At 41.4% G+C, this 6,732-nt stretch overlaps 1 long non-coding RNA gene across 1 annotated transcript in view; it reads left to right on the top strand.

Annotated features, from left to right (window-relative positions):
• LOC107563946 (uncharacterized) overlaps nucleotides 1-6,732 on the top strand; it is a 21,795-nt gene that overhangs the window by 14,182 nt on the left and 881 nt on the right. The gene's annotated exons all lie outside the window — the stretch shown is intronic.

Raw genomic sequence — 6,732 nt, 5'->3', positions numbered from 1 at the left:
CTTCCATCCTCAATACCATGACTGAGGTGAGACCCTTGAGCAAGACACTGAACCCCCAACTGGTCCCTGGGTGCCGCAGCAATATGGCTGCCCACTGCTCTGTGTGTGTTCACTACTGTGTGTGTGCGCACTTGGATGGGTTAAATGCAGAGCACAAATTCCGAGTATGGGTCATCATACTTGACCACACATCACTTCACTTTAACTTACTGTCTGGTACTCTTCTGAAGTCAAAGGTGTGAGGTTTGTCTTCAAAGTTACCAAAGCAGCACCTAATGGCTCCCTCTGAGCAAAGAGACGCTCTAACATGGCATATGTGCTGTTCCAACGCGTATCCATCTCCTGAATCAACTTATGATTGGCTGTGTTTACACTTGGCATTAACATGCGCCCTGTATCCAGATGTTGTCCACATACACATTGAAAAGACAAGTGTAAACGCGCTTCTGATCGGAATGTTATCCGATCAGCGTGTCCTGGTCCAGAGGTAGTCAAGGACGCATTGTGATTGGATCTCAGTGTAATGTAAACGCAACCCAGCAATCATGTCTGCATTTGCAGGTCGACATCATGCAAAACGCCGCCCCCTCTCTCCCGATCTGTCGGAAGAACAGAGCGCTAGTGAGACTCGTACATTTATTTTGATTTGTAAAATGTCCCGCGACTGAAAATAGTTTTCAAAAGAAAACCCACCACTTCAGGTCGACTTTGCACCGCAGACTTATTTAAATATTGTGCGGGAAATACAGATCTGATCAGTTATCCAGATCGAGAAATCAGCTGATGTTGCAAGTGTGAATGCGCCGTGTCCTGATTGACTGATATTCCGATCTACTTGATCAGATTACAGTGATCGCATGTTAATGCCAAGTGTAAACGCAGCCATTGATGACTTGATTTGCCCATCTGATTTTGTAACACCAATAATATTTCTCTTGCTGTTGTGCTGGCCTTGAAATGAGCCACAATCTTTCGTGCATTTAGTCATATATCCTCCAATCCTGGTGTTTGTTCTATTGCCTTCTTCACAACCAGGTTTAGAGCATGTGCTATGCAGTTTGTGTGGCACAGTTTCAGTCTGCTGGCACATGCTATCATGTTGGCAGCAACATCAGTTACCAGACAACTAACTTTGTTTTGAATGTCCCATTCCTCCATCAAAGCTGACTTCACTTCAGCTATATTGTCAGAAATGTGACTATTTGAAAATGTTCCCACCCTCAGTAAAACTGTGGACATCTAATCATTTTAATTTATGAAATGACATGTCACTGCCAGATATGCATCCATATGAAGAGATGTCCACATATCGGATGTGAGGCTTACAGCGCTGGCCTTTTTCACCTCTTCTTTTGCCTTCTCTTTAGCCTCCTAGTATTTTTCCTCCGCCATTTTCTTTAATGTCTGGCGGGATGGAAGAGTGTAGGTTGGAACCAACATTCTTACAAACGCCTAAAAGCCAGTAATCTTTAACAACCATGTTGATCAAGGCCCCATCAACCATCTGTTTTCTGACCCGTAATACAGTAAAGTATTTAAAATACAACTTAAGTAATACATAACTACAATGAGATATCTTAAATAGTGCATAAAGACAGCAATTGATAAACAAATAATTGACTGATCAGAAGTGTTATACCTTGGTTGCTAGTAGCTGGTCCACTTCCAGGAGATGTGTTCTCATATTTAGCTATAAAATGTCTCAACATTGAGGATGTGTTGTTATTATAAGAAAGCTGTTGAGAACAAATTAAGCACTCAACCTATAGAAGGAGGTGACATGTATTAATATATTGTAATTATTTTCATATTGTCACGGTTGCCTACTGTGAGGAACGAGGAGACATAGGGGAATTCACGAATATAGTCTTTAATACTTCACAGGAACAAGGAACACACACGTAGCAATGGGGATGGACAATAGACATAAAGGATAAAGGAACCAAGGAACAGAACATTCTTTAAATACATGACTAACGAGGGACTAAATGAGAAACACCTGAAACTAATAAACATAATTAACACGAGGGAGAAACTAGGTCACAGGGAGCACATAAGGAGCAAAACACAACCAAACTGGAACACAGATCTGACATATCGCCCCCCTCCCAGAAGACACGTCCTCGTGCCGAAGAAACAACAGAAGGAGGGACGGGTGGGAACTTGGGAGAAGGACGGACAGCAGACAGAATCCAGGGAGGTGACGATGGAGGAAGGAGCCAAGGAGGAAACAGGAGGAGCCAGGGCAGATCAGACGGAGGGAGTAGCCAGGGAGAAGACAGGAGGGACTTAGAGCATGCGGCACCAGGTGGGAACCAGGCCACAGCCATAATGGCAACCCACAGTGGAGCAGACGGAGGAAGGAGCCATGGAGGAGGAAGGGCTGACGACTCCAGGGGGCCGACCAACGGTGGCGGAGGAGCCCGAGGTAGAGACGGAGAGCCGATGAGCCAGGGTGACGTGGAGGATCCGGAGGGCCGAGGTGGAACTGATGGCTCCGGTGACCGATGCAAAGGTGGGGATCCGGAAGGCCGCAGTGGAGCCGGAGCGACAGAGGACCAAGGTGGAGCCGATGGGAAGGAGGAGCCTGATGGAGCCGGAGGGATGGAGGGAGCCCGGCGGAGGCAGTGGACTGACAGACCACGGCGGAGAGGAGGGAGCTATGAGCCATGGTGGAGCTGCCGGGTTGACGGGCCGAGGCGGACTCTGGGACTCAGAGGCTGGTGGCGGAGACAAGGGATTCTCCAGCCATGGTGATGATGGAGGATGGCAGACCCGCGGAACTCGCACCGCACTGATGGTGGGCTGAGGGCAAGCAGAGGGGCTGCCAGACGACAGCGTTCGGTTGGGTGGGCATTTGTAAGCCTCCGGGCTGGACTTGGGAACAGGAGCCCTCTCTGGGCTTAGCTTGGGAACAGAGTCTCTCTCAGGGCTGGACTTGGAAACAGGAGTGACAGAGGGCTTTGACAAAGGAAGGAGGGGAGGGGGCAGGTCAGTCCACAAGACTATAAGGTCTCCCACCACTTTCCATTCACCCAGATCCATAAATCGCTCACCCTCAGCCATGGTGCAGTGGGCGGAGCTCCTCTCCGCGATCTCACTGGCCACGGCTTTCTTCCTCGTGGCGGGCGTGGTAGCCGGCTCTCGCACCTGGTCTGACGTTACAAACAGCTCCGGCTCCGCGGCGATCCTTAGCTCTGTCGCCCCTTGCGGCGATGGCTCGTCGGTCACAACGGGCTCGGGCTCTCCGTCAACGGTGGGCTCAGGCTTGCGCTCCGCACAGTGGGGAGATGGTGGGCTGGGCACTGGGTCTGGCTGTGTTCTGGATCAGAGGTACACTCTCCAGACACAATATGATTGCTTCCCTCCAGCACAGTACGGTGGTGTCTGGGAGGTCGGTTAGGAAATTCCGAGATGATCTGACCACTTTCAAACTCCGCAAATTTAGACGTGATACAATGGATTATAAGGACAACAAGATTTACAGATGGATATCTGGAAACCTGGGAAAACATAATGCAATTGGGATGAACTCTCAGACTCCAGTGAATCCAACCTTTCTTCTTCTACAACATCTTCTACCACTATGAGGCCTTTTTTGGCAACTCCACATCACTCCCAAAGAACACGCACCAGAAGAGGCATCCAATTAGAAGAGGTTCGAGGGGAAAAAAGACATGTGATGTAAACCCTACAGAAAACAAATACAGAGAAGATGTTCTTTGTCAGATACATTTAATATTGTATCAACATGTCCAAATTCTCAGTAAAGGTTTATCTTTTGTTCCAACTCCAAGAACTGATCCTTTCTTGGTTAAGATTGAACTGTTTAAATTAATGAGAAATGTGAAATTGAAAAGTTCCTTTGTTGTAACAGTACTGGTATAACAGTCACTAATCAATTTAAGCCTAAAAGTACTTTTACACGCCATATCTCCAATCCCTCTCCGAACACATTTTGCTGACTGGTAGAAAATGATATAGATAAAATGTTGATGGAAAAACCTAAGTTTGAGTTGAAGAATCTAAAAGTTCAAAAAGCAGCTTTAGATGATTTAAAAAAATTATAGAATTATAATCCAAAAAGCAGATAAAGGAGGAGCTATAGTTATACAAAATACAGATAAATATATCTCTAAAGTAAAAACAATGCTTAGTGATTCTTCATGTTATAAAAAACAAATATTTAACCCTACCATCGAATATAGATAGATAGGATGTTAAAGAGAGGTGTTGAAGATAAATGGATAACAGAACAAGAATCAATTTTGCTGACTGGTAGAAAATGATATAGATAAAATGTTGATGGAAAAACCTAAGTTTGAGTTGAAGAATCTAAAAGTTCAAAAAGCAGCTTTAGATGATTTAAAAAAATTATAGAATTATAATCCAAAAAGCAGATAAAGGAGGAGCTATAGTTATACAAAATACAGATAAATATATCTCTAAAGTAAAAACAATGCTTAGTGATTCTTCATGTTATAAAAAACTAATATTTAACCCTACCATCGAATATAAATCCCAGATAGATAGGATGTTAAAGAGAGGTGTTGAAGATAAATGGATAACAGAACAAGAATCCAAATGGTTAACAAAGCATCATCCAGTTGTCCCAGTGCTTTATGCTTTACCTAAAATACATAAATCTATTGTAGATCCTCCTTATCGACCTATACAGGTGCATCTCAATAAATTAGAATGTCGTGGAAAAGTTCATTTATTTCAGTAATTCAACTCAAATTGTGAAACTCGTGTATTAAATAAATTCAATGCACACAGACTGAAGTAGTTTAAGTCTTTGGTTCTTTTAATTGTGATGATTTTGGCTCACATTTAACAAAAACCCACCAATTCACTATCTCAACAAATTAGAATACTTCATAAGACCAATAAAAAATTTTTTTTAGTGAATTGTTGGCCTTCTGGAAAGTATGTTTATTTACTGTACATGTACTCAATACTTGGTAGGGGCTCCTTTTGCTTTAATTACTGCCTCAATGCGGCGTGGCATGGAGGTGATCAGTTTGTGGCACTGCTGAGGTGGTATGGAAGCCCAGGTTTCTTTGACAGTGGCCTTCAGCTCATCTGCATTTTTTGGTCTCTTGTTTCTCATTTTCCTCTTGACAATACCCCATAGATTCTCTATGGAGTTCAGGTCTGGTGAGTTTGCTGGCCAGTCAAGCACACCAACACCATGGTCATTTAACCAACTTTTGGTGCTTTTGGCAGTGTGGGCAGGTGCCAAATCCTGCTGGAAAATGAAATCAGCATCTTCAAAAAGCTGGTCAGCAGAAGGAAGCATGAAGTAAACGGGCACAATTTATTTAATACACGAGTTTCACAATTTGAGTTGAATTACTGAAATAAATGAACTTTTCCACGACATTCTAATTTATTGAGATGCACCTGTAGTATCTGGCATTGGCTCCCTCACTGAAAAATGTCTATATTTATAGATTGTTGTTTACAATCATTAAGTGAAACAATTGCCTTCTTATTTGAGAGATACAACAGATTTTTTAACTAAACTACAAACTTATTCCAATTTAGATGACCAAGATTGGTTAGTAACATTAGATGTAACATCTTTGTACATTTCAATTCCACACAAAGAAGGTTTAGAATCTTTAGATTATTTTCTCAAAACCCTACAGAATCCAAGATCACATTCACAGTTTATCTTGGATTTGACCAAATTCATTTTAACCAACAATTATTTTTTGTTTAACAGAGTATTACCCCCAGACACAAGTACCGCTATGGACACACCTCTAGCACCAAGTTATGCTAACCTGTTCATGGGTACATTTGAATTGAATTTTATTTTATTTACAATAATAATCCTTTTGGAAGTTTCATTAAGCACTAGGCAAGATACATTGATGATTGTTTTCTCATGTGGAAAGGAAGTGAAGAGGATTTGTTTGAATTTGTACAGTTTTTGAATTCAAGATTAGGTTCTATTACATTTTCAGTTGAAAATTTATCATCAATTCATGTTTTTAGATGTGTTTATATCAAAAATAAACAACAAGATCTCCACCATGGTGTTCTGTAAACCAACAGACAAAAATACATTATTGTCTGCTGATAGTCATCACCCACTGCCTCTGAAAAAAGGGTTACCATTAAGTCAACTCTATAGACTTTGACTATTTCTCAAATTCCTCTTCTGAATCACAAATACGTCTATAATTTTGAATAATCGTTTTTGTTCAAGAGGTTATCCACCAGTGTTGGGGAAAGTTACTTTTAAAAGTAATGCATTACAATATTGCGTTACTCCAAACTAATAACTAATTAAGTTACTTGGTTACTTTTTATGGAAAGTAATGCGTTACGTTACTTTTGCATTACTTTTCAAATCTGGACAGGGCTTGCTTGTTTGTTTTTAAAATAAAAAAGTTATATTTTTGGCAAATAAAAAAAAAAGCCTTTTCATCTCTTCAAAGTGAAATGAATAGGCCTCAGGCTGAAGGGAAAGTAAATTATGTCCGTACAGTAGAATGCAGAAGAAGAAATTTCAACACACTTCAGCAATAGAAAAAGACACAAATGTTTGTCTAGAGTAATTTTGATTATTAGTATGGTTGAACTGGATCATTGAAGGTCAGAAGCAAAGACATTGGTTAATAGAATGGGATTAAATACATAAAGGATATTTGTGTTGTTTAACATTTAATTATTGCAGGTTTGCGTGTTATTCTGAGTTGCATTATTTTTATTCATTTT

Source organism: Sinocyclocheilus grahami, unplaced genomic scaffold (genome assembly GCF_001515645.1).
Source record: "Sinocyclocheilus grahami isolate Dianchi unplaced genomic scaffold, SAMN03320097.WGS_v1.1 scaffold899.1, whole genome shotgun sequence".
In the NCBI taxonomy this organism is placed as follows: Eukaryota; Metazoa; Chordata; class Actinopteri; order Cypriniformes; family Cyprinidae; genus Sinocyclocheilus; species Sinocyclocheilus grahami.
This window is presented reverse-complemented; position numbering and strand designations above follow the sequence as displayed.